This window comes from Neopelma chrysocephalum, unplaced genomic scaffold (assembly GCF_003984885.1).
Source record: "Neopelma chrysocephalum unplaced genomic scaffold, ASM398488v2 Primary Assembly neopelma1_70, whole genome shotgun sequence".
In the NCBI taxonomy this organism is placed as follows: Eukaryota; Metazoa; Chordata; class Aves; order Passeriformes; family Pipridae; genus Neopelma; species Neopelma chrysocephalum.
Genome location: NW_020897730.1, coordinates 1,152,485 through 1,171,740, shown reverse-complemented (window position 1 = coordinate 1,171,740; position 19,256 = coordinate 1,152,485). Strand labels below are relative to the sequence as shown.

Below are 19,256 nucleotides of genomic sequence, written 5' to 3'. Positions count from 1 at the left end.
ACTACAATATCTTTTTATGCTTAACCGTGCCAGTATTTCCCTTTTGCTTTCTATCACATGCCTTTGTGTAAAATCCCTGTGATAAAATTAAAAGGACAAGGAGCTTTATAAAAATGAATAATCCTACTGAACATGCAATCAATTAACTGAAACATGGAGATGGATATTTTCTGAAAGCTCCTTACAGGCTCTAGACAAACACAGTGAGATAACAATGGAAAATTGTTTGGCTTACTAATTGTAACCAAATGTACACCATTCTATCAAAACATTCTCAGGAGGATGTCAAAGACTTTTTAAAGTAAACATCTTGTGTCATCCTTTTACTGAAGTGGAACAAGGGTCTCCAATAAAAATCCTACATATCAAGGACCCTCAAAGAGGTTTATATATGTATTACTGATCTTTGAAAATGCAGCTTGAGAGGTACATTAATAATTTCACCCAGCTGGGCAATAAACATTCTTGCCAAAATAATTATGTAAAATTACATAGACCCTTTTTAAAGAGAATAAGTTTCAAGAGGACAAAGTATAGACCGAGTTACTTCACTTTCTTTTTAAAGCTGTGTTTTATGTAAAGCATTTTAGCGTGTAAAATCTCTGTCCTTGTAAAATACTCCAAAGAGAAGCCAAAATTCAAACCTGTTTGTAATGCAGAATTTTAAAATACTAGAAAAGTTTACCAGTGAGAAATAAACAAACCTCAACCAAATAAAAAAGCTTTTCACAGCTGAAGCAATAGATAAAATAGCAATGAACAGCTAAAGGCAAACACTTTCATCAAGGCATACTTAAACCTTTAAATACAATACATGTCCAAGGGGAACTACCAAATAGTTAAAGCATTCAATCATTCTTAATTTGTGGATTACTGTGTTGGACTCCTCTGCTGAAAAGTAAAAACCAGTTAAAATCTCACATTTCTCAAAAGAACCCATACATTGTAGCAATGGGTCCAATCTTGGAACTTACACTAGCAAAATATTCAAGAATATTCCTATCCAAACTTCACAGGAAAGCATGGTGCTTAAGCAAGTAAGCAAAAATTAAGAAAATGAAGGATAAACAGAAGTATTTTGATAGATAATAAATAAATAAACTTGCTCTAGAGAAACTGTCTTTTATGGGTGATTCACACAAAATTTCAAAGATCCCGGGAAAAATTATGAGAGATTGCTAGGTACCAACTTATTTCCCATAGTTCTCTATCAGTTCTGACATCTGAGAACCAAGGTTGCAGGAAAAGTTCCTAAACTATTGGGAAAACTAAGCTATAAAGAGGCTGAGGCTGCAACTGGCTGAATTACCAGCCTCAGGAAGGCAGGAAGTCCATAACATTTGCTCTCCTTTTCATTTTCTTTCCTCCTTCTAGGCAGTGAACAGACTAAACTGAGAAGTACAGAAGTGTGAAAAAAATTGGGAACTTTCTTCTCGTCCTTTTATCCTTCAGAAATCTAACTATCTGCAAAAACAGAAGAAAAATCAAAGCACAACATAAAAGTTTTAGCATAAGAACAACTGGATAAGAGCAAAGGTCTCTCAGGCAGAGTCCTACTTCCAGCAGCAGCCAGTGGCAGAGGCGGGAGGAAGAGGAGAGGAACCAGGCTTGTACATAAAGATTCCTGTGTTTGGCTGTACTTCTCCAACCACTGGCTGCCAGCATGCTTGGACTTCCTTCAGTGGAGACTGCTCTAAGCCAGAATGTTTCACAGCTCCCTCATGACCCTCTCAAAGGATAGTATGAGACAAAACAGAGATGACTATCAATGAGAGTAAAGAGTGATGCCTGAAAGAAAATTCAGGGAAAAAAAACCTCCGAGACAATTTAGTTTCGAAGGTGAGATAAGGAAAGGGGTTTTAATTTTGTGCCTAGGGCATAAGATTACAAGATGCGCGTGTGCCCCTCTGTACAGATGTTACAATTTATAATATTCTCTGTCCAATCCCAAGTTTTGTCCACCCACTGGCTTTTGCCCTGGACCACCCTCAATCACGCCCCTTGGGAATTGGGGATAGGGTCTCTAAGACCACCTCTTCATCAATCTTCATCTTCTTTGGGGTACAGGGGGCATATATTCACCCAGCTCTTGACTATACTTTTGCAGTTCAGGCCAGGATTAGATGTCCTAAAATAGAAGAGGCCTATCTTAAAGAGAGACATTTCTACTGGAATTCAGGGGGTAGAATTGATATGGGGAGCATGGAATGGGGTAATAAGGTTGGGAAATGTGTGTAGTTTCTGTGCTAAGGGTAAGGGAATAAGTGCTGCTGCTTCTAAACCTACTTCTGCTATATAACTACTTATAAAGCTTGTAAAAATTAGAAAAATAAAAAAAACCCAACAGATGGACCTTAAGGCATCACAGTAAGAGGATATTCACTAGAAGAGCAGTCATTGCAGTGTGCTGGCTCAAGGACCAAACCAGAGAAGAGAAGTTCTTAACTCCACATAAGGAACTGCAAATTACATTTATTCAGTTACTGAAGGCTGATTCAAAGGTCATATAGGTTTAGTGTAATGCCAAAGCACTGTAATGCAGTTCCAATTGTAAAAATGTTAGTTGTGATTTAAAAAAAAAAAAAATTTAGTATCACTTCTTTGAATCCAGACAGATAGTGAGTTGTTAGTCTTGAGCATAGGCAGACACAATTTCCATAGAAATCCGAGTGGTATGTACATTGTGCAGTTCAAAACATATCACTAAAACATAGTAATGAGAAATTAAACCATAGTTAAGGGCATGACATGACTAGATGAAAGATAACCAACAGCATTTTTATAATTCCTTATAATTTCATAAGAGAAAAATCAACGACAATTGCAAGTCAGCCCTAGAATTGCTTCAGCTTCACTGGAGCTGTGGTATTAATGATATGAACTAAAAAATAGAATAATATGAAATGGATAGCTGAAATATCAGAGGTAAGAGAAGTTTGCTTTGTTTTGGTTTGGGTTTTTTTAAATTGCTGCTAGCAGTATCCAGTAATAAATTTAATAATCGACAGCTAAAAAATAACCCTTTGGTTCCACACATACATTTTTTTTAGTATCTGCTGTTCACTATTACTTCTTATATGCCTGGTGTTTCCTTTCAAACTTTCCATCCAGACCAGAGCTACACAAGATCCATAGGTTCAGAGGGACTATTCAAACACTGACTTAAGTTCCAGTTAAATGATTTCACAAATTGAGATTTCACTGTGCATTTCAGGTTTTTAACCAACAGCAAAACTTTAAGCAAAACTTCATCAGAACACATAAAATTATTGAAGTTTCTGAAACAAAACAAACTGCCCCTCCAATATTGTGAAACAAGAGGTTATGTCTGCTATATTTAAAGAATGAGAATGAATTGGAAGCAATTCACTTTTCCACTGTTTTTGTGGATTTTTATTGTTGACATGACAAACCTGTTTATAAACATAAAATCCATGTACAGTTTTGTAGAAAATCAAAATCCCTTACTATAATATACAGAACTAGGCAGATTCACTAGAATAGTCCACAGAAAAGAAGTACTTATGGGCACACAGACGCATACATGTATATACACACACATACAATTCTATTTCTACTGGCTCCTAATTTTAGCATGTCACAGTGGAATTACTGCAACAATTTTGCTGTTAGACAGGACTTGATTACCAAGCAAGGGCAGAATTTATAGCCTCCTAATTTTAAATTCCTACCATCTGAGCACATATGTCAACTTAAAAAAAAAGTTACTGGTTACTAACACATTGTTGTGTCTGTTAGTTAAACTTAGCAAGACACAGGGGAGAAAGTATATTAGAAAAAAATTGTATTTCGGTTAGAAAGGGGGTCATAATAATGAACAACATGTAGATTTGCATAAAAATATATCTACTCAAGACTTAAAAGGAATCAAGACTGTGTAAGCATGACAGCCCCCACCTATGTATACATGCATATCAGTGAAACATGCTACAATTAAGATTTGCAGCTATTGAGAATCAATACCAAAGTTTTTAAAGTTTGAAGAGAGAGTTAAGATCAGTTTATACAAAATCTGAAATAAATACTTTTTGTGATGTTGTTCTGGGCTGCTCCATGACAAAGAGAAATCATGACCTCCATTTCATACTCCATGGGAGGTGTATCAACCTTCCAGCATTTCACAGGTTCCCACAAAGTCTTCCTGTTTCCAAACTTTCCACAGCTGAAGCAAGGCATGGATGCAATTCAACAGCCAAAATATTATTAAAAGCAGATATCAATACTGTCTAAGTGGCATGGGAAAGAGCTTCATTAGGATCTTTTACCATAACTTGTTATGTAAAACTGTTCAAGTCACTGTTGGGAAATTCTTTGGTGCTAGATTCAAGCTGCTCTTTGGACAAGCTAAAACTTCAAAACTACCACACCTTTTGGGAAGGGGAACTAATTAGTTAGGAAGAGAATCTATTTCCATGATGCACCAATAGAAATGTAACTACCAGTCAGAAAACTTACCCTTTCTTAGACGGGATTCTTCCGTTCTCCACATTACCATACCAACCATTTTAGAATTGTTCAGGTAGATAGCAAGCAACCTGAAGTTATTCATTAAGACAAATGACTACAACCTTTTGCCTAAACTTATGCAAATTTAACTCCTTACAACATAAATTATTCCACTACCTTCATTGCAATTGATTGGTCTGGTATCAGCCAGCATGAGTGAAAATGGCAGAATCAGGCCCAATGCAGCCTACAGGAGACAGACTTTTTAACAGTTGCCCTAAACACATTTTTGTCCTCTCTACCAAAGTTGGGCAGCAATCTTTCAGTGTATTTCATTGAGATATTTTATATGAATGAGATACAGAATTTTCTGGCTCACAGTCTGGAATCTCCTCCAATAGATCTTGGAAGCAATTGACACAGTAATTAATGAATGTTTTCCAGTTTCAGTTTATGCCCTTAAAACAGCCTGATATAACAATCTAGGGGTTCATTTCTAGTTTTATCTGGATAACAAACTGTATTCTAACTTCTGTGGTTCAGACTACGTTTTCAAAATTTAAAGCTCAAGATTCAGACACCATAATGTTCTGCCTTTCCTATGTTCTCCTCCTCCTCCACCTCCTCTGCTATAATTTGTTGTCCTTCTCAAAAGAGATTTTTCTTTTTATTTGTTATTTTTCTTTTATATGCAGCCCTTCACTCAGCCTGAAGTTCAGAATAAAGTCCTCTCTTCATATTGAAATTAAAATGCAATTGAATAAATTAAGCAAGAATGGAAAGGCCTTAACAATGTTTTCAGACATTTCTTTCTTTGTTAAGGAGAAAAATATTAATAAGAATTCTAGCCAGAAACTGCACTATGTTTCTGTTGTGATCATCTCCATTCTTTCTCTGATTTGCTAGGCTGTGTCTGCGAGCAGCTACTATGGCAGCCTTTTGCTCCCTGCTGTATTTTGGAACAGGCAAAAATATTTCAGCTACACTGTGTGGCCAGATTGGAGTCACCTGCTAAGACATGAAGGAGTGGCATAGCTCAGGGATAGGTTTCTCTAGGAATGTAATGGGATACCCAGTGCAGTTCTGAGTGGACACTCTCAATAAACCAGTTGCGTTACATAAGGGATTCTGGATCTATTTTGCAGAGACTTCAGAAACGGCAAAGAGAAATGGTTTCAGCAGGAGATAATGGGCTTTATGACTTTTCCCAAATTATTCCCTTTTTAGTAGCCATCATCTTGTCGGGTGACATCTGGAATGATTAGAGGACGATATCTTAGACTGACAACCGGGCTGTCATTCACACTGTCAGTCAGCAAACATCCAGGTTGCCCAGGGTTACAAAGCTAGTTCATGCCTTTGTCCTGTAGTATTTAGTGCTGCTGATTCTTTACCTTGATTTCAGATGAAGCAGTTCTGACAGCCAGCGCCAGAGGCAGGCAGAGAGCTCGTGTTGATGGTGGGAGTCCCGTGGTGCCTTTGTGTGCGACGGTTTTAGAGCTTCAGTGGCAGCACATCAGGCAGGAGACAACCCCAGAGTATTAGGGTGGGCCTAGTAAGTTCATCTGCTTTCAAAAAATAGAAGGGCAATGTTTATCTCTGCCCGAGGAACACATCTAATTATTTTAACCTTATGTACCTGAATGGGAGTTTTCTTACAGAACCCAGCTGTTGGCAGAATTGTTATCCTAAACAGACCTGAAAACGAAACAGCTCAAAGCAACCTCGTGGTCCAAGGATGAGTAGCCCCTGTGCATTCCACAGCAGGCAAGACACCATCCTCACCAAATTAGCATCAAGAATAAATGCGCTCCACAGCAACAACTTCACGTTGCTCAGCCACTCCTCAATACACAGTTTAAATGCCATTTCACTCACTCACTCACTGTCTGTGCACATCCCCAATCAAAACAAAGACCTCTGACTTTCAATGTTTCAGTTTGGGAACCCAGCTTTGGGCACTAAAATTCTAGTTTTCAAAAGGAGAAATACCCTACAGTTGTCAGTGTTGTGAGCACGTACCAGCTCTGATACTCGAGACCTAGAACACAGTAATCAGGAAACCAAGAACCAGAGCACCAAAGACAGCTTGCCTGCAGCTTTTTCTTTGCCTCAGTGCATTGTTTTAACACAAAACTATTATTTCTTACAGATATACTGAGGGAATGGAATATTCAAAAAGCCTAATAATTTTAAACTAACAAATGAGATGATAAATTGAGATAAAGAATGACTAACATCAGTTTGTTACTAGTAAGAAGGAAAGCAACTCATTATTATTTTGGTTGCAGACAGGTAATAGTAAAAGCCATCCTACTGCAGCGTTTCATGGACCAGTTTAAAACTCACAGCATGTGTCTGTGACATCTGCCTTCTGCAAACAGGCTTGCAGCCTTGTCCTCAGAAAACAGAAAATGAAAGACTGTGCTCAAAGCAAATTTGCTTAAAAAATCAATAAAAATGCCTTAAAACACTGTGAGAAGTTGCATAGCCTGAAGGCAAGGAACTCCTTCAGTAATGTTTCTAGCTAATGTTTCTGAAGCATGCAAAAAAGTAATAAAATTCCATAAACAAGTTGGGGAAAAAGGATGACTATTTTTGCCTGATGTATGTATCTGAGACCATAATGCCTCTACACAGGGTTGTATTCTGTATTCTGATTCCTGTGTACTTCATTCCTGGTGCTCTACCAGAAGATGCTTACAAATTACAGCAACAGAGAAGCTAAAACTAGAATTAAACAGGCATGTAGATGTGTGTGGACATGGAGTTAAAACAAAAGGAGAAAAAAATCTCTTTGAAAAATGCTTTGGTAGCTTTGTTCTGGAGCTCAAGCCAACAACCTTCTATAGAGCAACAGGAAAGCAAGTAAATCACTATAATTTATTTATACTAACTTTTTAAATAGTTCGCTCTGATTCTTTTCGAGTACCATCTCACAAACCTGGTTGTTAAGTATAAATTAAAACTATTCAAGAGGTAATATTTGTAAAGCACTTTTGCATCCACAGATGAATGTTGCTGTATAATATGAACATTGACATATTTGACAAGGCAACAGAGTTAAGTGTGATACAGAGTCAGACTAAAGATTTTTTTCTTGTCTGAAAAGCCCTTGTTTTGTTACTAATATTAGAGCTACAGAGGCCTATTTGACAAAAAGCACCTCCTAATTTGAGAGCTGTAGCTCTTAAGCTCCATAGTAGCAGCTATTTACCTGGTTGGCTCACTCTTCACAAAATGTGCCCATTAAGCTCAGGGGATAAAGCCAAAAAAAAAAAAAAAGCCAACCACTCTACTGAGCATGACTGAACAAGTGACTGTGCTGGTATGTGTTTGATAAGAGACAGGAGAGGAAAAGGAGACAAACCTTGGACTGCAAAAGTTACATATTGTCTATTTAGAACAATAGGGAAAGCTATTATTTACTTTATTGGGAATAACTCATAGCAGCACAAATTCTGGTTGCAGGTGTTTGGAGGATTTTCCCTGAGGGAAGGTTTTATATATACATACATATATACACAACACCAGTTTATGTCAAGGAAATTTATGCATGCACTCTCAACCAAGAGTAAATTTTAGCCCTTTTCTTGTTCACTGATGTTGTACAAGCATTTTCCCAGCTTGGCAGGGCTAAATTAAATTGGGCAACGTTCTGTGTGTGTTTGATGTCTGCTAAATGAAGTGAGCGTCCAATTCGTCATATTTACTCAAGCTCACTCAACTCTGGTAAAAATTAAAATGTTCCAGTTAATTTAACGAGATAATTCAGCTCTCTCAAATCTTTCTTGCTCAACATTTGTTGCTATTTAGAAGTCGAGGGTATGTACTGCCATGTAATTCTTTGGACAGGTCTGAGGACTCAGTAGCAAACAGTAGACGTCTAAGACACTGGACTGACATTATGTTTAATCTCAAGCAAGTTCCTGAGCTGCCACTTGAGAGGGGAAGTCTAGGATCAGACCCTTTGGGCTCATTCTTTAGTGAAAAGGGATCACACAGAAAAAGCCATGGAATGTTTAGGAAAAAATCAGGGCGACTAAGGTAGCAGTTGGAAGATGAGAAGTAAAAAATTGCCACGTTGAGTAACTTGGATAAAAAATATAAAGTAGGCAAGGGCTCCAAGAACCAAAATAATCAAAGTATCCACACAAAAAGCTCCTCATGCTTGATACTTGGAAATAACAGCTCTGCCTTCAGGTGAAGGCAACTCTGTTTTATGTCGGTACAGACAAAGAAGCCAAAACATCACGCAATATTAGCACTATATATATGATAAAGTCCACCTAACTTAATGAAACAAACCAACACTGAGAATTTACAATTGGCCATACCTGTAACACTGAGATTTACTCACAGGAGCTTCTGCTATTGTCTCTCTCCAAACCAGCACCACCAAATGCGATCTGTTGAATTGAGCACAGCCCCCTTCAAGGAGGATAGGAAACTTAGAGAGATCAACCTCCTAGTAGAGCTGGATGTCTAAAGCTAAGGAAAACTATTCTAAGTCTCACATACAGGTGCCTTCAGTCCTTCTGCAATTTCCTGTGAGACTGTGGAAAAGACAGTCACATTTCAGTAAGAATCCATTAAGCATCTTAGTAGCTTGGCAATATTCTCTATACCTTGAAGAAAATGCAGATAGCTGAAATGCAAAAAGCTAGTACACAAATGCAGAGCAATTTAAGCAAAATCTTGCTGGGGATTTGAGTAAAATTACAGCTATGTGCTCTTGCTGCAGAATCAAAAGCAATGCAGAACGCACCTGGTTTTGTTATATAAACCACGAGCAGCCAAAGATGACTATGATTCACCCTTAGAGAGATGTAAGTTAGATGGGTGAAGAGGTGTCATTATAATAAATATATTTTAATGTGCAAATATATGGGTTTTTTTCAGTGACTTTTTTCTCTTCTAGTGATTCTTAAAATGTTTTCATTTAGCATCAATTCAGAAAGACAGACGACACAGTCGCAGTGAAAAAAAGCAATATGGTAGAAGAATATGATAGCAAAAATAAAACCATTATTAAATGACTTTATCAATGATAAAGAGCTTTCGAAAATACATCATTATTTCCACTCATTTTTGAGCAAGAGGGATAATACAGAGATAAATGGGAAGCTGATAAAATAGAAATATAACTAAGAATAGTCAAGGGTCTAAAAAAATAAACCAAAAACCTCACCTGAAGAGAAGTTAAAAGCACAGGGTTATTTACATTGGAAAGGAGACACATAAGAAGGACATTATCCAAGTATGAACACTGAATAGCTGGGAAAGGTTAAAAACTTCACCTAAGAACAAAGGATTTACTGAAGTGAAAAGATGGCAAATGCAACTATGATAACAAGAAACTTATTATTTTTGTTTCATAATTGAACTATGGTAGAGAGTTAAATAAAATATTTTTCAGTTTTCTGTTGTATAGTGCAATGTAGTAAAATTTGAAACATTATAAATAAAGTATCTATAACAATATCTATAAATGTTGTAAAACTAAAAATATTTTTCAGAGAAAGTAAAATACTGAGTTTAAACTTTAATTTGTTGATTAAGCTTCTTTCATTGTATCATACATTAGATAAAAGTTAAAAAGACACAGTCAAATGCTATTGAAGTAAAATATTTCAGTGATCATCAATTAATATTTGCACCAAAAGTGGGAACTGGGAATTCTTGAGAATTTTTTCTTCTCATTTTTGTATTTCATTTTTCTCAAAAAGGAAATTCTCATTTCCAACTATTCTGGAGCTCATCAACACTGGATTTCTTTAAGAGCAAGAATTTACCATAGTTAAACTTTTACAAAGGAAAGAATATCCACAGTGATTAGAGAGAATAAGAATTAATATTTTGTAAAGAACACAAAATCTCTGGGACTCTCCCTACTTTCAGACACTCTGACTTGGTTCCTGGGATGATGAGCTGTGTTTACTCACTAAAACTTTTTTAAACTCTCTTCTGTGGCACCTGTAGGAGGAAGGAAGTGGGGCTGGGAGGAGCTCCGTGCAGGTAGAAAGGAGTGCATTGAGTGCAGTGGGCTCATGGCCCAGCTAGACCAGCTCCCCAGCCATGCAGCGCTGATGTAAACTCATGAGATCAGGATTTCAACCTGTCTTCTCTATCAACAACAGGGAAACGGCTCCCTGGAATGCTCCTGAAGCCTTGCAGCTCTCCTGTGAATGGAGCAGAGAGCTGATATCAAAGGAATTTGGCAAAATGTTGTCCTTTTGTACCCAAGAACTCAAATCTGGTAACAAAAATGAGAGAATGAAACTGGAGCCAGAAATGGAGATAGCAGAACAAAATACATTTTCAGTTCTTTTTTCTTTCAGGCTGAAAAAACCCTATTGTTCAGCCCCTACGCTGAAGATGGAAAAAGCACACACGTGCACTGAGTTCATAGACTGAGCATTACTTGCAGCTCTTTCAGATGATGAAAAATGCAGATGAGGTTGATAAGACGACTCAGGGGTTTCTTCTGGGTGCTGCAGCATGAAGAGGTTGCCTTTCATACAGGACAGAAAGCTAAATTAGGTCCATGTAACTGTTCAAAATTCATTAGAATGACCTTAGTTAAGCTTTGCTTGCATGCACACTATGGTATATGATAATATAGCCTGGAGCAACAGCAGTAGTGGTGGTAGCACTTTCTGAAATATTTCCACTACTTGAAAGCTGTTGGATTTGTTAAAATTTCTAAAAGGATTATAACAGGATGAACTGGGTTTTTTCCTTTTACTTTCTCCAAGCCAGTATAATAATATTACACAGAGCTTTTCAACTTCAAAGATCTTTACAAATCTTAGCAATTCACAGTAACTGAACAGTTACAAAACCATAGTAAAACTCATTTTTGCTGTCTTGCTAATGTTTTCTTATTATTTGTAAGAATTCACTTTAAACAGCAATAACTTCTTTAACTAGGCTGGTTCTGTAAACGTAACATTAAACTCCTTACTAAGGGAATTTGAACAGTCACATATCCCATATAATCATTAGTCATAAAAATAATAAAAATAAAATATTTTCTGACTCCCTGCTATTCCAGTAGAAGGTGACAGACTTTTCTCCTTTAAGTGTAGAAAGTTAATTCATTGCTCTTTTACTACTTAAACCACAAGCAGGAATAACATGGAAACAAGTGCTACCAAAGAAATCATCTTACCAAATATAATCATATATAATAGCTGTGTCAGGTAAGAACGAAATGTAATTTTATTATTCCCCTTTTCATTTCTGAGTAGTTTCTCTAATAACATCTAAAACATTGCCACAACATTCAAGTTGTTGGTATACAACCAGGTAATTTCTCAACTTAAAACTAGAGGTCTGTGTTTGCCAACTATGGGCAAATGCCCTCTGCTCCTGATCACTTAGTGGTTGCTGAAGGCACCCACCAGCCAACAGGGCTGACTCTCCTGGGCTTTACTTCACATCAAAAAAATACATTGAATGACACCAGGTGCTTCTCAGTTCAGGGAAGGGAATCTGCATCCAGGCCTTGATGAAGCAGTTTCGTGCACCTGAAGACTCACAGGCACCTTTGCCCACTTATTCCCAACAGCTCACGAGAAGCTCAAAGGCTGCTGCCTTGCTCCTGGAGACCCTACCGATGTAAAACACCCATTGAACCTGGCGCACTTTCTGCTCCTGGCACTGTTACGAGTGTCCCAGTTTGAACAGTCTAATAATACTTAGCAATAACTTCTTTGAAGCCAGAGAAGGGGTCAGGCTTTTGATGCCCCTAAAACATTTCCTAACTGAGGCCTAATTCTGCAGCCCTTTCTCACACTGAGTAGCACTTAACTGTCCCAGTGATGCCAAGGTGAGAGCTTGCACAGAATTTTCACTGCAGAGGCAGAGAAAGAAAATGTAAAAACTAAATTTACACATGAAGATAAGTGGGCAAGGATCAAATACCTGAGTCAAGCATCACTCATTCATTCCTTTGTCTTAGCTTGCTCCACAGTAAGAGGGCATTTCACATCACAAAACTGCCCTTTGCACAAGGGTCCAACAAGGTCTCATGAACATTTCATAAATGCTACAACTGCTCTATAGAGAAAAAAATGAGATGTCTCCTTCAAAGCAAGTGGAATTAGAGCAGGGAGGAGTGAGACAGGATCTCCTGACTTCTGGACCAAGTCTGGTCTTGAGGGTCAGTGCAGACTGTGGAGAGAAGCTGAATGAATAGCAGACTACATACCTAAAATAATAGAAAACAGGAGAGTGGCAGGTCACGAACATAAAGAAATTCAAAAATGAAAAAACCCACTCTTTTCTTTTTTTCTCAGAACATCCTTGCAGTATGGGTTTTTTTTTTGCTGTCAACAGATTCCAATACTGAATACTAAAGCCTGGGTTCTGGCCTCCTGATAATAAGTAATTTGCAAGAGCCTGGTCACAGAGAGGTCAGAAAACCATGTAAATTGCTTGGATGGGAAAGCCTCCTTCACAGGAGGAAGCTGTAGGTGGTAAAGAGGTTCCCTGCCACAATTTTACATTCCCTGGACATAGTGACACAGAAAGAGACAAGAGAGCAATGCTGATCTTCTCCCGTCGGACATCCTTTGGCTGCCCTCTGAAGCAGGGATGGATGTCAGGCCTCCAGTAAATAGTGAGAGTGGTTTCTGTCCTTTATAGCAACAATCTCTACACAACTTTTCAGCAATTAGGTAAGAAATTGTTTTAAACAGTGTCCAAAGGCTGAAAATGTTGTAGTGAGTTTTACTATACACCTGGTTGTTGCACATGCTAAATTTCTACTGTCACATACCCAGAGATGGGATGAGACAATATACTTCCCATATCAGACAAGGTTTACTTCCAGGGGATTTACTGTGGTGTTTGCATTTAATTTCACTATGAATGCACCTTTGTGATACAGGAAAAACAGAAGATAAGACTGTGCTCTGGGGGCTCTTACTTCTTCAGCCGGAGTTACTCATATCCACATGCAGAACCAAGCTGATGGGTTGATCTGGAGTAGCTTTTTAGAGGGAAAGGCCTAATTCACTGAGAAGCCACATTCTGTCATGCTTTTCCTTCTGGCCCACCCAAGAGGACAAGAACCCCTTCCCATGGGTCATACCCCCTCTCCTGTGCCACGCTGTATGCCTCCTCCCTTCAGTCTGCAGACCCTCAGGGAGCATGGCTGGGTCATCATAATGGGAAATACTTCAGTAGGGAGCTGGTAACTGCCACGATGCACACAACCCACCACCGAGTAGGTTATGCAGCTTCCTTTCACGTCACACTAACGTTTCACATTGAGCATATTGCAAAATGAGCACTCAGCTTTGCCAACTCCATTGTGCAGCTACATCTCAAATCCTGCTTGTTTGGTGTTTGAACTATAGTAATCTCATTGAATGAGACTGAAATATTTTTACCTGTCAAGATAAATGTCCTGAATATTCTCCCTTACGTCTCACTAAATACACAACAACCCACAAAATATTTCAGTCAGCATTATACACCATATTACTAACCAAACACAAATGTTAGAATCACATGTAGTTGTAGTTCAATTAACACCATCACATCTCTTTTCTAGGGACATTTTTCAACCAACTTTTGTGTTAAAATCAACATGGCTGGTCTGTGTTATTTAATTATTGTCTAGGCTTAAAGATCACCCTTTGCTTTTCTTAAATTTGAAAAAAGAAAAGCTTTTTTTCTGGATTAACGCTAATATTAAGCGGCAAGACTGTGGAACATAAAGGCCATGGGTTGCATTTTGCACAGGATAGGTTCTGGTTGAATGAGATCTGGGATGTGTGCCAAATTAATAGAAAAAATCCTGTTCTTCCTCTCCAATAGCCACAATGTTCATTATTAAGAAAAGCATATGAACCGCAGGATTTGATTTTAATAACACCAATGTCTTCATTAATCTGTACTTTCCATTTAGCCTCATTATTAAGTAAATGCTGAGTTAATGCAGCACCTATTATTGTTGGATTTTCCATGAAAAACCTCCTTTCCCTCTTCTTTTTTTATTCATTCAAGGACTATCAGGTGTGTGTGTCATGTTTTTAAACAGACTGTCCACTGTCAATGGCTGTTTTCTTCCCTCAGGTCTATGTAGCTACTCTAGTAACGTGTGGTCTACAATGCTGATACGTAACAAAAAAAAACCAGCCCAAGAGAACAAAACCCTGATAAAACCACTCCTAACTCAAAACCATATTTGTTTTGGTGTTGTTTTAAATGCTGTCATGTCAAGGAGCCTCTTATATCACCTGCAACTGAGCTGATCTTTCCTGGATGCTCCACGCAGCCTCCTTCTAAATCACGATTGCTGATGGCCAACATCGCTTTGTATCTGCCGAACAAATAGTGGCCTTTTGTCCAGCACAAGTTCCTAAACAAACTTAATCTCTCTAACACTGTGACAGATGACATTTAGATGTCCTTGTTACCCTTAAAATGAGTTTTATTGACAATCAGAGAACAAAAAGAAGGCCCAGATAAAGCCCAATGTTTTATAGGCCTGCTAACAACATCTTAGTTCTTAGTGCAGAGGGTGTAGAGAAAGCCTGGAGTTGCCCCCATTTTCCCCTGCTTTGCTATATCACCATGACAACAGATATAGAAATCACTTAGTGACTCCTAGAAAGAAAACACAGTGACACAGTACCCCTTGTATGGCGAATCAAACTAAAGCTTGCATTCAAATGGCTATTCAGCTTGGGCATTCATGTAGAGGATGGGGTGGATTTTACACAGGTAAGAACAACAGAAAGGCCAGCAAGCACTCCAGCCACAGCATATGGTAAAGTCTCTGTTTAATTAATGCATCCTCAATAGAATTTATCCATTTTAAATTTGTTTTCTTTTACTTGAAACATCATTAATGTAAAGGGCAACATTAATCAACATCTTGCAACTTAAAAGGGCATTAAAAAGTGATCTTTCCCCCCCCACACACCAGAGGATCTTTTCAAGTACTTTTGCTCACTGCGACTGATTCCAGGCAGTCAGACTCCTTAATCGTAAGGCAAATCTAGAGAGGCCTCTACTGGCCAGCCTCTCCAGCTGCAATTTTTCCATTTTTAAGTGACTTGGAAAAGCAAGCAGTGGAGTAGCTACAAGCTTTTATCTTAAAGTTGCACACAGAACGGATTACTGATAAATATATGATGCAAAACATAGGAAAATTGTGCTTTTTTGAAGCTATCATGTAAGGTATAACTTTACTCTTTTAAAAGAAAGTAAGAAGACTAGCAAGATTTATCCTGGCTGTGATGTGTTTGCCTCTATGACATTTTGAGACATTTTAAGATTATAGGTCTAAAAATTAATGGGTAATCATTTTCCTTTGTGGACAGGGCTCCCCTTAAAGTTGGGGCTTAAATCCATTTACATTTGGAATTCTCATATGCATGTGGCATTTTATGCATGCATTTCTCACAACTGGACTAAAACATACATCAAAGCTCAGAGAAATTAAATCAAGAGCACAAGAAAAAGAAGTTATTGAATGATAGAGGAACCCTGCTTCTCTGGGCTTTTCACAGTGACAACATAAAGACAAAGAACTTCAAAATCCCCCATTCAGGTAAAATCTAATGTTTCAGGCAGTGGTCGGTGTGCTTTATGCTAATATCAGCAGTTTTGTCTGGGAAAAAAAGTTTCTGTTGTATCCTTTAAATGAAAATATGAAGTGTGAGTTTGAAGATACTTAAAACTGAATTGACTTTCTTCCTTTAATTCTTGTTATTCTACTTATTAACCACAAACCATAGGAATAAGAAATATCTACTAGGCAGAGAATGCAACTCACTAGGTTTTAACTTATCTACACAGCAATAGGAAACTTCTAAAAACCCACGGAGAATGGGCAAACTGACAGATCTGGTGGAAATAAATCCCAAAGTTGAAGGCTGAAAGAAGAATTGATTCTAGAAATAAAGTGCAAAATGTTGATGGCAAATATAATTACCAAGGAGGCAACTTACCTTGGATTGTGGTAGGTTGCTCCAAAACCTTAGCCTAATTTACTATGACTTTTGTGTGTGTGTGTGTGTGTGTGTGTGTAGAATACACATCATAGTAATTCCTAATTATTTTTTTTTAAAGTCTACAGTCTCTATTAAATCCTTAGGAAGTCACACAGATTATTTGCATTATACTTATGGTTAGAAAATTTTCAACCCTTGGGTGATCTATAAATATACTTTTTTTTTTCCTTAATAGAAAAGGATTTAATAAGTGTTAAACATCCTAAGAGCCTTATCTAGTAAGATCTTAACATTACACAATAAATCTCACATCACATAAATTCATCTGTCTTTCACCTCGAAGACTATAAAAATGAAAAAAAAAGAAAGTTATATCATTACAATTTCTCCAGTATAATTTACAAACACTGAAAGAATAGGAAAGAAAAAACGTATTTTAACAAGCCTAGATTAGTGCGTATTTCTTACAGTACCCAGCATTCACTGTCTTTTTGTAAAATTTTTATTTGTCCATCACGCCATATAAGCCACCAGCTAATTTTACCTGTGATTAGCTTTCACTAGAAAGGCTGGGCGCAGGGAAGGAGGTGTAATACAGGTCAATTCCTACCTCATGGTCAATGTAGCCTTTAAAAAAATAAACAGCAGCTCTGGAGCTCGCCCTGCTAGTCCCAACAGTGACACCTCCTGGGGCAAGCGGGCTCCAGGCAGCTGCGAGACTTTCTCTGCTTTGAAGTACAGTGAGAGCTCCAGTCTGCGGAGCTCCACCAGTCCCAGGCCGAGAGTTTCTTTGAAGAAACTTTTCAGGACTGAAGCACTGCAGGGAGGAAAATGAACAACCCTGTTTAATGACATCAGTTTAGTGAGGAAAGCACAGGAGCCAGCAGCCATGTGGACGGACAATATGAAACACTAATATTATCCTTCAGGTATTTCATTAAAAAAAGAGGGGATTCAGTTTGGAAAGTAGTGATCCAGAAATAGTTTAGGGATATGTCCAACAACTGTACCCACAGTGCAGGGCGAACATTAGACACTGTGGCTTTCTTGCTTTTAGCAGGTTTTGTTTATTTGTTTGCTTTGGTGGGGGTTGTTGGTTTGGTTTTTTGTTTGTTGATTTCTTTGTTTGTTGGTTTAGGTTGGTTTTGTGTAGTACAAGCTCACCTATGCAGAAAAGCTGGAAACATTTTAAATGACAGTTTCCACTGATCTCACAGCATTTCAAACCAAACTTCTAAAAACTATGGGACAAATAGTTTATAATCTACATGTCCAGTTCTGCAAACTCTAGGTAATGGGCACAAATCTTTGAACAGCAGGAACCCAGTAAGGACTGGTCACCACAAAGAGATTTTGTCACAAACCACAGTGTCCTGAAAGAAAATTGATAAAACTGGATTGTAGGAAAAACATATTCTAAATATGTCTGGATTTAGAATAGCCTTTACTGGTGTTTGACTTAAAAGAGAAAAAAAAATTTGCAAATTTAACTCAAGACCACCCCTTTGCACGTGGATTAATTTTTTCCTTAAGATTTTTGCAGAACTAATGTTGAACAAAAATATTGCCAATCAGTTCACAATGGCCCAGAAATCCACAGTGGTCTTTGATGTCAGGCTAATAAAAATAAATTTTAAGAATCATACATTTTTAGGAATATGGACTGTCAGTATTTCATTGGGGAATCTCTGGCATGTGGTAATTTCCTGACACAGATAGAATTACACAGATTTGGTGACATCAAAGTGTAAAAGAGCTCACACAAATTGGTTGAGAGGGTTTTTGTTTTCTTATTTCTAGTGAGTTCATTATTTCTATTTAAAAATCCAAACAAACAGGATATGAACAACCAATTAATAAACATTTTCAGTATATGAATTTCCAGGAAATGATTCTGTGGACAGAAGTAATCTCAAAATGATACACAATTCCAGCCAAATCTAACAAGTGATCTGACAGCTTTCTGGGAACTAGCACACTAGAAAGCACACAGAGAACTCAGGGAAAAAAAACCCTCTACAGATCTGCTTTTGCAGGTGAAGCTGCAACAGAATTTTCTGCATTTTATTTGTCATAATTGGACAAATATACAATTTACTAATTATAAAAAAATCCAAAATGAATAAGCTGGAAATTAGAAATCCACAAAGGAGAAGTTAACGTACTCAAGAAAAGTACTTTTTTCAATTCAGCTGCAAAAGAAGTAGATCAAACCAGGGAAAAAAAGGGAAACAATACAAAAACATGTATAGTATTATTACCTGATTTATTAAAAAGCCCAGGAGTCTTACTTATAAATCTCTTTTATAAATATAATTATTCCAATTCTGTTCAATAATACATATGTAAAAGAAATATTGTATATTGGCTGCACAGCAACATATGTATCTAAAAGACGGAATAATGTTTAAAAACATTTTAAGATAGTTGTATCTACATGTTCCAGACAGAATATGCAGAATTACTTACGAACAGTGTATTTTACATAACTATATATTTTAAAGCATGATCAAGTTACAGGTAAAGTGGTTGGGTGGGGGTGGGGTTTGTGTGGAATCTGCCATTGCTGCCAAGTACAGAACTCATCTTTTTTTCACTCTTATAGTCATATCTGAGATGCTGTATTTACTTTCTGATGGTGTGGTGGTGTTAATATGTCATAAATAGGGTACAATTAAAAAGACCACAAAATACAGTAGCAGAGATAAAAGACAGTTAAAAAAGAAAAAAAAGCTGGGGTGGGGTTGAGAGGAGTGGAACAAGCAAGGACTAACACCTGGGCTTGTACCTGGCTGTGCCTTTGTGACTAATATT

General features: G+C 37.5%; 1 long non-coding RNA gene across 2 annotated transcripts in view; it reads left to right on the top strand.

Annotated features, from left to right (window-relative positions):
- The window catches only part of LOC113969078, a 38,617-nt gene extending 36,425 nt beyond the window's left edge, over positions 1-2,192 (top strand). For both annotated transcript variants that reach the window (XR_003534738.1, XR_003534739.1), the window contains exon 3: positions 1,375-2,192. This is a non-coding gene — a long non-coding RNA (uncharacterized LOC113969078). The remainder of the gene's footprint in view (positions 1-1,374) is intronic.
- The last annotated feature ends 17,064 nt before the right edge of the window (positions 2,193-19,256 follow it).